This window comes from Dermochelys coriacea, chromosome 1 (assembly GCF_009764565.3).
Source record: "Dermochelys coriacea isolate rDerCor1 chromosome 1, rDerCor1.pri.v4, whole genome shotgun sequence".
Taxonomy (NCBI): Eukaryota; Metazoa; Chordata; order Testudines; family Dermochelyidae; genus Dermochelys; species Dermochelys coriacea.
In genome coordinates this window covers 157,469,931-157,482,597 of record NC_050068.2, presented here as the reverse complement: position 1 = coordinate 157,482,597, position 12,667 = coordinate 157,469,931, and the positions used below count along the sequence as shown (strand labels likewise).

Genomic DNA, 12,667 nt, shown 5'->3' with positions numbered 1-12,667 from the left:
CATGTTCAGGATTTGTGATGTCACTATTCCACAGAGAAACAAGAAGCAGGCAGCATTATCTCCTTCAAATGTAAACAAACTTGTTTGAGTGATTGGCTGAACAAGAAGTAGGACTGAGTGGACTTGTAGGCTCTAAAGTTTTACATTGTTTTATTTTTGAGTGCAGTTATTTTTTTGTACATAATTCTACATTTGTAAGTTACACTTTAACAATAAAGATATTGCACTACAGTACTTGTATTAGGTGAATTGAAAAATACTATTTCTTTTGGTTTTTACAGTACAAATATTTGTAATCAAAATAATAATATAAAGCAAGCACTGTGCACTTTGTATTCTGTGTTGTAATTGAAATTAATATATTTGAAAATGTAGAAAATATCCAAAAATATTTAAATAAATGGTATTCTATTATTGTTTAACAGTGCAATTAATTGCAATTACTTTTTTAAATCGCTTGACAACCCTAGTTCCTAGCACTAGCACCAGCAGCCAGGACAGCATCCTACCCTCTGCACCAAAATGGGGGGAGCCTACATTGTGGGATTCACTGATCCCTGAGCAATAGCAGGGGGGACAATGAATAACTTACGATTTTTTTAAAGAACTCCATATAGTGTAGTTTCAATCCTAGTGATCAGGACTGCACTCCTAGGCACTACAGTAACACAAGTAATAAATAGGTAAACTTCAAGAATCTGAAGAGGATTAACTCAGATCAGCCCTCAAGACACTGGCTCAAATTGTTTGGTGTGGGCCACTCTGAATGATCAAGGTGTAATCATCAGATCCAGAAGCCCACTTTCTTTGGTATGACTGTTGAGATAACAGTGCAAAAGGTTTCACAAGAGAAGGTCTCATGGAGATTTGGTGTGGAACATGGCTACTTTCCCATCCTGCAATGCTGAAGTGGTCAGTGGCAAAGGCATCTCTGGGAGGTGGAAATGGGATTGCTGAGCTTCCTTCACAGAAGAAGAACCACTGACCTTGAGTATTGTCATTCTCACTCTCTCAGGGCATGTCCACATCACAGGCTGGCTGCATGTCAGTATGTGTGTTGTTGCCTGTGAACCCTTTTCCCTGAATGCCCCCGGCAACTGGATGCCTTACCGTCAGGGTTACTGCTCCAGCTCCCCTCTTGGCCCCTAAAGGATCCCCAATAGACTCTCTTATCTCAATAACCCCCCTCATTGGGGCCGATTTGTTACCAAAACATGGTGCAAATAATCCATGACAAAAATCCCAAAACTAAGTCTATTTATCACTTGCAGGGATAGTCCTTAAAATTTCCCAACCTCCAGTCCATTGACATTGCACTTCCACACAACTCAGACTCTTCTTCAGTCCTCTCCTGTCCTTCAGCTGTGACAGCCAACCTAGCCCTTCCAACTGGAATGTAACCCTGCGCTTCCCAACAGGCATCCCCACAGCTTCGGCTGGGAGCGCATCCTCCCCAGGGAAGCAGCAGCCACCGCTCCTGTTCATAGATATAGAATCAAAGAATCATAGACTTTAAGGTCAGAAGGGACCATTATGATCTTCTAGTCTGACCTCCTGCACCACGCAGGCCATAGAATCTCACCCACGCACTCCTGTAACAAACCCCTGACCTATGTCTGAGCTATTGAAGTCCTCAAATCATGGTTTAAAGATTTCAAGGTGCAGAGAATCCTCCAGCAAGTGACCCATGCCCCACGCTGCAGAGAAAGGCGAAAAAACCCCAGGGCCTTTGCCAATCTGCTCTGGAGGAAAATTCCTTCCTGACCCCAAATATGGCCATCAGCTAAACCCTGAGCATGTGGGCAAAACTCACCAGCCAGACACCCAGAAAAGAATTCTCTGTAGTAAATCAGATCTCACCCCATCTAACATCCCATCACAGGGACTGTTCTGGAAGTCTTTTACACAGTGGGGACACCAGCAGGAAACCTCCTCCACTGCCCCCTACCTTCAGCCCCCTCTGACCCCTTGCTCCAGCTCAGATGTCCGCAGGCCAACTCCCTCTTCTACTTTCTTGCCATCAGCCCTCCGGCCCAGGCTCTCTGGCTTGGGGACGACAGCTAATAAACCTCTCTCCTGCTTCCAGCCTCCCACTGTAATCTCCTATAGCTTTTTTTACCAACCTTCTTACTTCTCTGATTCTCCCTGATCCTTCATAGTCCCAGGTGCTGCCCTGACCTCTTAACTGGGGGCACTTGTTCTGGCACAGGAAAGCTGGACCAGCTTCATTTACAGGGGCCAGCCACCCTGTGATATTGTCCACACACCCCTATCATTCCCATACAAAACCCCTTAAAGCACATACTCACAAGTGCATTGATCTCGTGCTTGGCTGAGGGTATGGGGTAAAGTACATGTTGTTCTCTCAGCTGTGCTCTCACCTGCCCACTTTGCAGTGTGGGGGCAGAGAAAACACATGAGAACGGCCATACTGGGTCAGATCAAGGGTCCATCTAGCTCAGCATGCTGCTGAGCACCGCGTTCCAAGAGTCTTCCAATGTCATCTCACAATTCCCAGTCCCTACTTGTTGCAGCCTTCCTACCTACTCTCTCTCACTCACCCCCATGCACTGGAAGCTACCTTGTGGTTTATATACACCTGGTAAGCACTTAACACCTCATTTCCACATGATCTACTCCATTTTCTGCACTGCTCACCCCAGCTCTGCCAAAGAGCATTAAAAGATGTCCACCACCCAGCCTGCTTCTAACTGCCTGGAAGAACACTCCAGGGTTATGCTTAACCTCTGGTGTCAGAACAGCAAGGAGCATAACTTTGGGTAAGCACTTGAAATCTGCAATTGTTTGAGACCATCTCAAACCCTTAAAGACCCTCTACTGCTAGGCAAAACTAGGGCAAACTTCCAACAGTCATGTTGGTAGTTTACCAGCCTTCACCATTCCTTGATATGTGGCTTAGTCAACAGCCGATGAAAATACCCTTTGCGTGGATAGATTGGATAGATTGGATTCCACCACTTGCCTGGAAAATTTGGTTCTTCATCCACTCTGCAACTTCCAGAACAGAAATATCCTCTCAGGCTTCTCCATCCTGAAATAATGTTGACATCCATACTGGTAACTGGGCCCTGAACTGCTCACCCTTACCCTCCAACCAGGGCCCACTTTTAAAAAAATGAATTAAATTTAAAATGCTTACCATGGTTTGTCTTGGGTCTGGGCATGTTACTAGAAGGCTGTTCTGAATAAGTCAGTTTATAAAGGTGGAATAAAAGCATACCAGGTTGATAAAAGTATTGAACTGTGGCCTTGTTTTGATGCATATATAAAAGAGGGAAGGGATTCTTTCCTTTTTTTCCCCATTAAAAAATGCTCTTTCATTTCCTTGGCAGGCACTTCCAACTCAGCTGCACCAAGGGAGGCACCCAGGACTCTTGGGGACAGGACCCTCAACCAAAAGAAAAGGAAGAGTGTTAGAGATGACCAGTTATGTGACATGCGGAGCAGGTCAGGTGAGCACCTGAAATACCAGACAGCAAAGGAGCAAGATGGGAAGTGGGAGAAGAAATTGTTTGCAATATCCTCGAATGTGACCAGAGGAATAGCAATCAGGACCTGGCACTGTTAGAGCAGCTGATCACCCTGATAGCTTCCAGACTGCACCCCCCTGTACCAGCTCCAGCACCAATGCCCGTGTACTCTCCTCTATGCTATCACATCGTGCAGTCACTGGAAAATTCTGCGCTTGGGTGGGCTATGAACGTGTCTATGAACTGACATAGGCCGATGTACCCTGTGCATTCCAGCCCCGTACAACCTGGGCAATGTGCTAAACCAGGGAGAAGGAGAACAGAAGACACACTTCTGACGTTCAGTTCCACTATGATGAACTGCTAGGACTAGGAGCTAGGACTTCAGTTAATGACACTGTTTTGCACATTTTATTTCATTTTTTACATTTGTAAGTAGTTATTTGTGGACAGGCACCTGGCATGTCTGCAAAGGTTTCAATGATACTTCTGGTTATTATAATACTTTTAGTTGTGTTAATAGATCAGGTTGGCTGTAGGATACGGTGAAGTCTGAGTGCTTGGAAAAGAAGGAAGAGACAGGAAGTTGTATCCAAAGCTTTTTAATAAAGTACCAAACACTCTTATCTCACATAAAACCAATAGCAAATCAGCAATTGCCACATAAATTGCTAGGTGTACTATGCCATCACACAGCATTACAGTACCCCCATCACAGTAACCTATTTCCTCATCCACATCACCCTGCAATGCAAGGACGTGGGCACACAAAACATCGCTTATTTCCCTTGCCTGTCTGGATCCAACCCCAGTAATGACAGGTGCACTTTCTGGTTGCCTGTCTCAGACCTCCAAACCAGCAGTCTTGAGCCCACTCTATGTGAAAATTCTTGTCCTTATCCTTGCAGATGTTCAAGACATAGACAATCAGATGAATGGCACTGGCCACATTAGCATCCAAACGATTCTGTAGGTAGCATCATCTTGTCTTCAGTCTGCCAAATGCACACTCAACCACCATCCTGCACCTGCTCAGAGTGTAATTAAACCTTCTTCCACCCAGTGCCCTGACATCAGGGTACTGTTTCGTGACCCATACAGTAGAGGGTAAGTAGGGCCCATGCTTGATCCATGACTTGGCCCTGGATGGAAAGGAGATAAGTGAGGAGTATGCAGAGCTGAAAGTGCCTCAGCTAAATATGTTGGCAGGGTAAAACCACTTCTGCACAGGGACACAGGAATGGCAGACACGTTCTCCCACAGTACACCATGAACCAATTACTCAAGCAGCTTTAGTTGGCGAGGCACTAAGGACCATGGGATATGCCCCTAGAAATCCTAGTGCCAAACCTGTGTAACTGCAGTGCCTATTTGGAGCCAGAGACACAGTATGGATTGTGTGCAGCTCTGCGGTGTGGCCGCTGGGAGGCAGGCTTGGCTACCACATGCCTGAATGCATGCAAGCCAGGTCATGGGTGTACACACACACACACACACACACACACACACACACACACACACACGGTAGACATACCATCAGTGGCTGAGCAGTAGCAGCTCTGCTCCCTAAGGCATGGCCATTCTCAGCACACATTTTCTCACCAGCTCTCTTTCTCTCAGAAATCACCTGCAGACAGAATGAGTGCCCTAAGGCAAGATACACAGCACTTTAATTGACATGCCAAGGGTTACAAGACTCCTCCTTTTCTCCCCCATCCAAACTGCTTTCGTAAGGATTAGTCTTCACTAGAACATCATGGGAATTTCCCCCTGCTTTGTTTCTAGACTAGAAGTGGTTTAAGGTCACAACAGCAAAAGGGCCTTTTAGAAGTGTCCAGTTATTGAGCAGATGTATTGATGTAGTCTGGTTAAAAGCGGATATTGACTTGCACATGCTTTGCAATCAAGGCAAACTCATGCAGCTGTCACTTCTCTTCAATGGAGCAGATTTTGTGCGGCTAGACATCAGCACTTGTGCAGTCTATCTGAAGGACAAAAGAAAATCTTTCTGGTCACTCCATATTTCCCTCTGATTTACATCCCCCATCTGTCAGTCTGTCCCTAATTATCCCTCTGTTTATTGGACTCTTTAACCTAGACTTCCACCTGCACCTTGGACCTCTGGGCAGAATGGAGAGGGGAGCATAAAGGAGCTGGCTCTGACTCTTTGGTTCTGAGACCAGTTCTATTCTAATCCCAGGGTAGATTAGAGTGGCCTAGGGGCAGCCCTAAAACATATCAGATGGCTATGGCCCCCAAAGATCTCTCCAATAGCTACAAATGGCTAGAGTGCAATAATGCTTTGACAATGCACCTTCCCACCCCGCCCCCACCCCCACATGCCCCCATGCCTAATGCTACAGCGGTGAGTGTCAGGAGTTAGCTATGCCACCTGGGGACTCCTGCACATTGGTGCAAAGGAAGTAGAACACATTAGAGAACATGGACCATTAGCTCATCTTCAGGCTATGGACACTATTACACTTCAAGCTGAAAGATGCTCAGGAGGGAAACTTCAGATTTGGATTTTGCACACCCCAGAGTCCAGAGGTTTCAGAACTACAATGTGGGTTTGGCTCATTTCTTATCAGGATGGGGCTTGTGTGTACAGTCTGGATCTGGATCCAGGCTTGGACTGAGAGGGGAGGATTGGATTCCCAGCAGGCCTAGTAGGTAGGTAAAATGTAGGTAAGAAGACTGGAGATTTTCTGAGGTAAAAGAAATTATTTTCATGTGACTGAAAATCTGCCTTGAAGATCCCAGCCAGACAGGAGATAGCTCCAGTGTCCTCCAGGATTTGCAAAATCTTCCTTGTCTGTGCCATAGTTTGCTCTGAGTGCTTCTCAAAAGGGAAAGCCCTCCCTGTGCTAATGCGCTGCCATAATCCATGAGAAGATACATGAAATGTGTGTGGAGCACATTGTGATTTCAGCTGAAGACTGCACATCACGCCTGATGTGCTGTGTGCACACTGGAAAAATTGCCTGCACTGCAGTTTGTGGCAATCAGAAAAGAAAGGAGGTGCCACATGAGGTCTGCGATCCTGTGTTTGGAGCAATCTTGTCAAAAGCCTTGCAACAACATTCACAGCAGAAGATAGCAATTACAGGGCAGTTTTTTTCAGGGCAATTTCTCTTTTCTTCTACATGAAGAAACTTACTGCATAGCATTTAAAAGGCCGTGATTTTATTTGCACATGCTGGCCTCTTTCTGAATTTTCCCAGGCTCTGGGAATCACCCTGGGAAAATGAGAGCCCAGATTTCATTGTGCTGTTCTTGTTTTCTTGGGAGGGTGCTAAACTTCTTTCATGCTTTAAAAAATTACAGTGTGCATTCCCTCTGTTGGTTGTTCATTCATTCAGGTAATCTGTATCTGCATAGCCCTGCACTTAACATGACATTATGGGTCGGAGCTTGCACTTGGGTAAACTGGCGTAGTTCCACAATGGAGAGAAAGTGATTTACAACCAGCTGAAGGTGTCACCCATTACGATCTGCATTACGTTGTGAATAAACCTGATGCATTCTGATGGTTAACAAAAACGGAGTGTGAAGTAGGGCAAGAGGGATGGAGCAGGCAGAGTGCACAGTGGTGGAAAGCAGTGGAGGAAGAGCGAGTTTTGCAAAGGGCTATGGAGGAGGAGAGTGAAGGTATTTGGTGCATTGGCAGCAGGTGTCATTTTGCAGAACATTTCCTTTGCAATGTACCCTTTCCATTCCATGGAGTGCCTGCTGACTCCTGTACTATGGGGCAGGGTGACACCAGTCAGGCGTCGCTACATGTTGGTCATTCCTCTATACAGTTTTGTCATGGCCTCTCTGCTTTTTCTCCTTTTCAAGCTAACTAGCACCAAACTCTAGTTTCTCATCAGGTAAGGCCAGCCATACATACATTGGCTACACACACTGCCATGCACCAGATCTTCAGTTAGTGGAGCTAAGTCTGTTTACACCAGTTAAGAATTTGGCCTGGTCTGCCTATAATGAATGTAACACTCTTCTACGAATTCTGATTTAGGGAATGTAATGATCTTCTTACTGATTATTCCTGTGTTTACTGTCTTCCTGTCTCACTTCCATTTCTGTGTTTGAACCACTGTCTTGTGTACTCCAGGTAAGCTGTCTGAGGCAGAGACATTGGGCCACACTCACTGGTTTGCTCTGGTGATGCAAAGCAGCCATAAAACCGGAGAGCAAGGCAGGTGGTGTGAACTGATGCATCCGGCCCTGTGTGTTTTTAATGTGCTCCATATAATGCCGTATACAGGGCCAGTTTCAGCATTTTGTAAGATGGCCTATGAAACATCCACCACCCCTGAGCAAAGCAATTAAACTGACCTAACCCCCAGTGCAAACAGTGCTAGGTTGGCAGAAGAATTCTTCCATTGACCTAGCTACCACTTCTCAGGGAGGTGGATTAACTACGGTGACAGAAGAACCCCTCCCATCGCTTTAGTGAGTGCCTACACTGAAGCAGTACAGTGGCGTAGCTGCACTGCTGTAGCATTTCAAGTGTAGACAAGCCTCCAGTCTCTTCCTCAAACCCATCTTGGAGGTCACCTTGCTTCCAAACCATCGCTGACTTGCAGATCCATGTGTGGTTAAATAATTCATCTCTGACTTGCCAGCAGTTAATTCACTGCCAGTTCACCTGTGATTAAGCAATTTCTCACACTCTCTGGGGGTAGGGAGAATTAAACAATTCTCACAATAGCATTCATACTTAGCATGTATTTAGCACTTTACCTTTCCCCCCAAGGCTCTGCACAAACAATCTGATGCAGACTCAAGAGTGATTGAACATTTCAGTGCAGCATTACCACAGTTACAGTGCACCTCTGATTGCCTCTCCACCCCATCCTCTGCTCTAAGGACCCTCCTTCTATAGTACCTCCTCTTCCTCGCCCAAGCCCCTTATTACAGTCCCCCAAATCATCATAGACTCACTAGTGAACACCTTTGTTCACTGCCTCTCCTTGCCCCATAACATCTGCAACATCTTTTCATTCCCTCTCCTCCCCCTGAACCGCAGAAAAAGCCCTTCTCCCTCACTGCCCCCTCCTGCAGCCACTGCTTCTCCCAAACACCATATTTAGCTCCATCTGCCTGATGACTCTTCTCTACTGCCTATTTCTCTGCTTGAGAACATAAGAACGGCCATACTGGGTCAGACCAAAGGTCCATCTAGCCCAGTATCCTGTCTTCCAACAGTGGCCAATGCCAGGTGCCCCAGAGGGAATGAACAGAACAGGTCATCATCCAGTCATCCATCCCTCTCACCCATTCCCAGCTTCTGGCAAATAGAGGCTCTGGACACCATCCCTGCTCATCCTGGCTAATTGCCATTGATGGACCTATCCTCCATGAATTTATCTAGTTCTTTTTTGAACCCTGATATAGTCTTGGCCTTCACAACATCCTCTGGCAAGGAATTCCACAGGTTGACTGTGCATTGTGTGAAAAAATACTTCCTTTTGTATGTTTTAAACCTGCTGCCTATTGATTTCATCCATTGCAGCCCCCTACCACAATCATGCTCTTCCCATTATGCCCACATCCCCCCTCCAACTCTCCAGAGCAGAGATGGGAAAACTACGGCCCCAGGGTCCTCCAGATGTTTTAATCTGGCTCTGGAGCCCCCGCCAGGGAGCGGGGTCTGGGGCTTGTTCTGCTCTGGCGATCCAGCCAGGGAGCAGGGTCGGGGTCTTGCCCCACTCTGCACAGCTCCCAGAAGCAGTGGCATGTCCCCCCCCCCCCGGCTCCTATACATAGGGGCAGCCAGGGAGCTCTGCACCCTGCCCCAAGCGCTGCCCCCAGAACTCCCATTGGCTAGGAACCGAGGCAGCACGCAGAGGCAGCACGCAGAGCTGCCTGGTCGCACTTCTGTGTAGGGGCCGGAGAGGAGACATGCCGCTGTTTCTGGGAGCTGCTTGAGGTAAGCACTGCCCAGAACCTGCCCTCCTGACCCTCTCCTGTGCCCCAGCCCTGATTCCCCCTCCCGCCCTCAGTCCCAGCCTGGAGCACCCTCCTGCACTCCCAACCCCACATCACCAGCTCCACCCCAGAACCCACACCCCCGGCCAGAGCCCTTTGGCACCCCAACCCCCAATTTCATGAGCATTCATGGCCTGCCATATAATTTCCATACCCAGATGTGGTTCACAGGCCTAAAAGTTTGCCCACCCCTGCTCCAAGGAACATAGGTGCAGATCCTGCTCTGTGCAGGAAAGAGCACTGACTCTGACTGTACAGGGACAGCGCATGCAGAATCTGTCAGTCCCAGAAGGGGTCAGAAGAGCATTGTTGATTTGTTTGTTTTTAAATACAAGAACCGTGCAGTCGCTTTATAAAAGGGCTCTTTGATACGGCCTAAAACCAAACTTTTTTTTAGGGAGAGATTCACCCACAAAACAAATAATAAAAAAAAATAAAATAAAAGCACAACATTGTTTGTGTGGGGTACAGGGTGACCTGGGAGTTAAAGTGAGTTAAACTACCCAGACAGGTATGCCAGTTTCCTTCAGTATTTGCTTTTAAAAAAGTTCTCTGGCCTCAAACTAACATTTCCTTGAGGAAAGGAAGATTTTACAAGGCAAGGAGAGGAACCCCAAAAGTTCTTATACATGAAAGCCTGCTTGCAAGCCAATGGAACTCTAAGCCGCAGTGCCATGCTATTGCATGAGAGGCAGTGATCCAGAGGAAAGGACACTGGACAGTGAGTAGGCTTATAGTGCTAACACTGCCTCTGGCCTGCTGAGGGACCCTTAACAACTTGCTTCCCCTGGCTGTTTCCCCAGTGAAATGGGGATAATGATACTGACTTCCTTTATGCAGTGTTTTGAGATCTGGGGATTGCGAGAGTTAGGTATTACTGTTACTTAAACCACCATAAAATTCCATACATGCTTCTGCTTTAATTCTCCTGTTCTCTCAGTCTTGCTCTGCTACGTTCATGCTGTACTCTCTAGCTTGCAGTGCTGCAAGCTGAGGTGCGGAAAGCATCTCATTCATTACGTAAACCTATTGATGAAAACATTAAGTGCATTGTGCTGCTGAAACTTGCTGAGCTTGTTTGAATAAATGCCAGGGATTAACAGTGTGTAAATTCATCAGTGGTTCAACAACAATGACATTATGCACCCCAAACACTGATGGGATTTGTTCAGTGTTCAGGACATGAGCTCTGAGGTGGAAAAAAGGGATTGCTAGTAATTTTTTAAGCCTCTTTGGCTGCACTGAGGCAGACTGTTGACATTATATAAATTCTTTAGATTAAAAAAAATTGTCTTTGTCTGAGGAGAGCTGATATTTAGCTTTTCCAATGTACAGCTGAACTGTGAAGTGGTTTGAAAATAGATAGATAGCTGTACAATAAAAATAACCCCATGCATTTAAAATAAGGAGGAAGTGGATCTAGGCGTGGCAATCTGTCTGATGCTAAGGGCCAGAAATCAAGCATAGGACATGACTCTAACTGAAGGGATTTTCCAACCTTTTCTCAGATCCTCCAAGGTAGTTAGGCTTCTAACTTCCATTGATTTCATTAGAGAGATGAGAGGGGTGAGGTAATATATTTTATTGGACCAAACTTCTGTCTAATAAAAGATATTACTTCACGCCCCTTGCCTCTCTAATATCCTGTGACCAACACAGCTACAATAACACTGTGTACAACATTGATATTTTTGCAAGTTAAGAGCCTAAATACCTTTGTGATCTGGGCCTCAGGTCTGGTCTATACCTAAAAATTAGATCAACCTAGCTACATCGCCACTGTAGATGCAGCTAGGTTGATGGAAGAATTATTCCATTGACCTAGCCACTGCCTCTCAGAGAGGTGGATTACCTACATCAACAGAAAAAACCCTTCAGTTGATATAGGAAGCACCTACATTACAGTGCTACAGCAGCGTGCTGTAGCTCTGACACTAGTCATTGTAGTGTAGATGCAGCCTCAGTAACTTCCCAACCAATCTTCCCACAGTCCTACCTTTATGGAGTAAAATCAATTGTGAATAAGATTTTGTTACATGTGGCCCTTTTCCTATGATATAAGAGCTGACAGTGCACCAAGCAGAACAGTGGGAGGCAAAGAGGGAGATGCTTGACTTTGCTATCCCACAGATCTCTAGTGATCTGTATCACTGTGCAAGAAGCCCAGGATCAATTTCCTGTCCTGTAGTTCCTCCAAGCCATCAGGGCTAGAGAGTACAATAGAGGCAGAGGTCCAGATTCTCAAAGGTATTTAGCCAAGAGCCTCGGCTTGCTCTGTAGTGACTTCTGTAGCTGATTAAGTAGTGGGGTTGATAGATTCCAAAGAATCCCCCTTCCCAGCTGAAAGGTTGGTGATTGCAAGGCAAAGCCTTGTAGGGAGAATTCAAGTGGGGAGGTGTGTTTGAATTTTTAGAATTCTGTGGGGCACATGGAGATCTCTCTTACAAAGAAATGGAAACCAATTTAATAAAAATTGGACCTTAATGTTATGCTCTTAAATCTATATTTAAGATCTAAGGGTATGCCTACACTATGATATTAGGTCAATTTTATAGAAGTCAATTTTTAGAAATGGATTTTATACAGTCGATTGTGTATGTCCCCACTAAGCGCATTAAGTCGGCAGAGTGTGTCCTCAATACCATAGCTAGCATCAACTTACGGAGCGGTGCACTGTGGGTAGCTATCCCACAGTTCCCGCAGTCTCTGCTGCCCATTGGAATTCTGGGTTAAGCTCCGAATGCCTGATGGGGCAAAAACATTGTCGCGGGTGGTTTTGGGTACATGTCATCAGTTGCCCCTCCCTCCGTGAAAGCAATGGCAGACAATCGTTTCACGCCTTTTTTCCAGGGTTACCCGTGCAGACACCATACCATGGCAAGTATGGAGCCCGCTCAGATCACCGCTGCTGTTGTGAGCATTGTAAACACCTCGTGCATTATCCTGGAGTATGTGCAGAACTGGACTAAGATACGCCTGCACAAGGATGATTGTGAGGAGGACATGGACACAGACGTTCCTGAAAGCACAGGCTGTGACAATTGGGACATGATGGTGGCAGTGGGGCTGGTTGATACAGTGGAATGCCGATTCTGGGCCCAGCAAACAAGCACAGACTGGTGGGACTGCATAGTGTTGCAGGTATGGGATGATTCACAGTAGCTGCAAAACTTTTGCATGTG

The 12,667-nt window shown here is 46.2% G+C and overlaps 1 long non-coding RNA gene across 1 annotated transcript in view; it reads right to left on the bottom strand.

Moving 5' to 3' along the window:
* Window positions 1–5,024: 5,024 nt before the first annotated feature.
* Window positions 5,025–12,667, bottom strand: part of LOC122458352 — a 33,419-nt gene continuing 25,776 nt past the window's right edge. The window contains exon 3 of the long non-coding RNA XR_006278360.1: window positions 5,025–5,118. This is a non-coding gene — a long non-coding RNA (uncharacterized LOC122458352). The remainder of the gene's footprint in view (window positions 5,119–12,667) is intronic.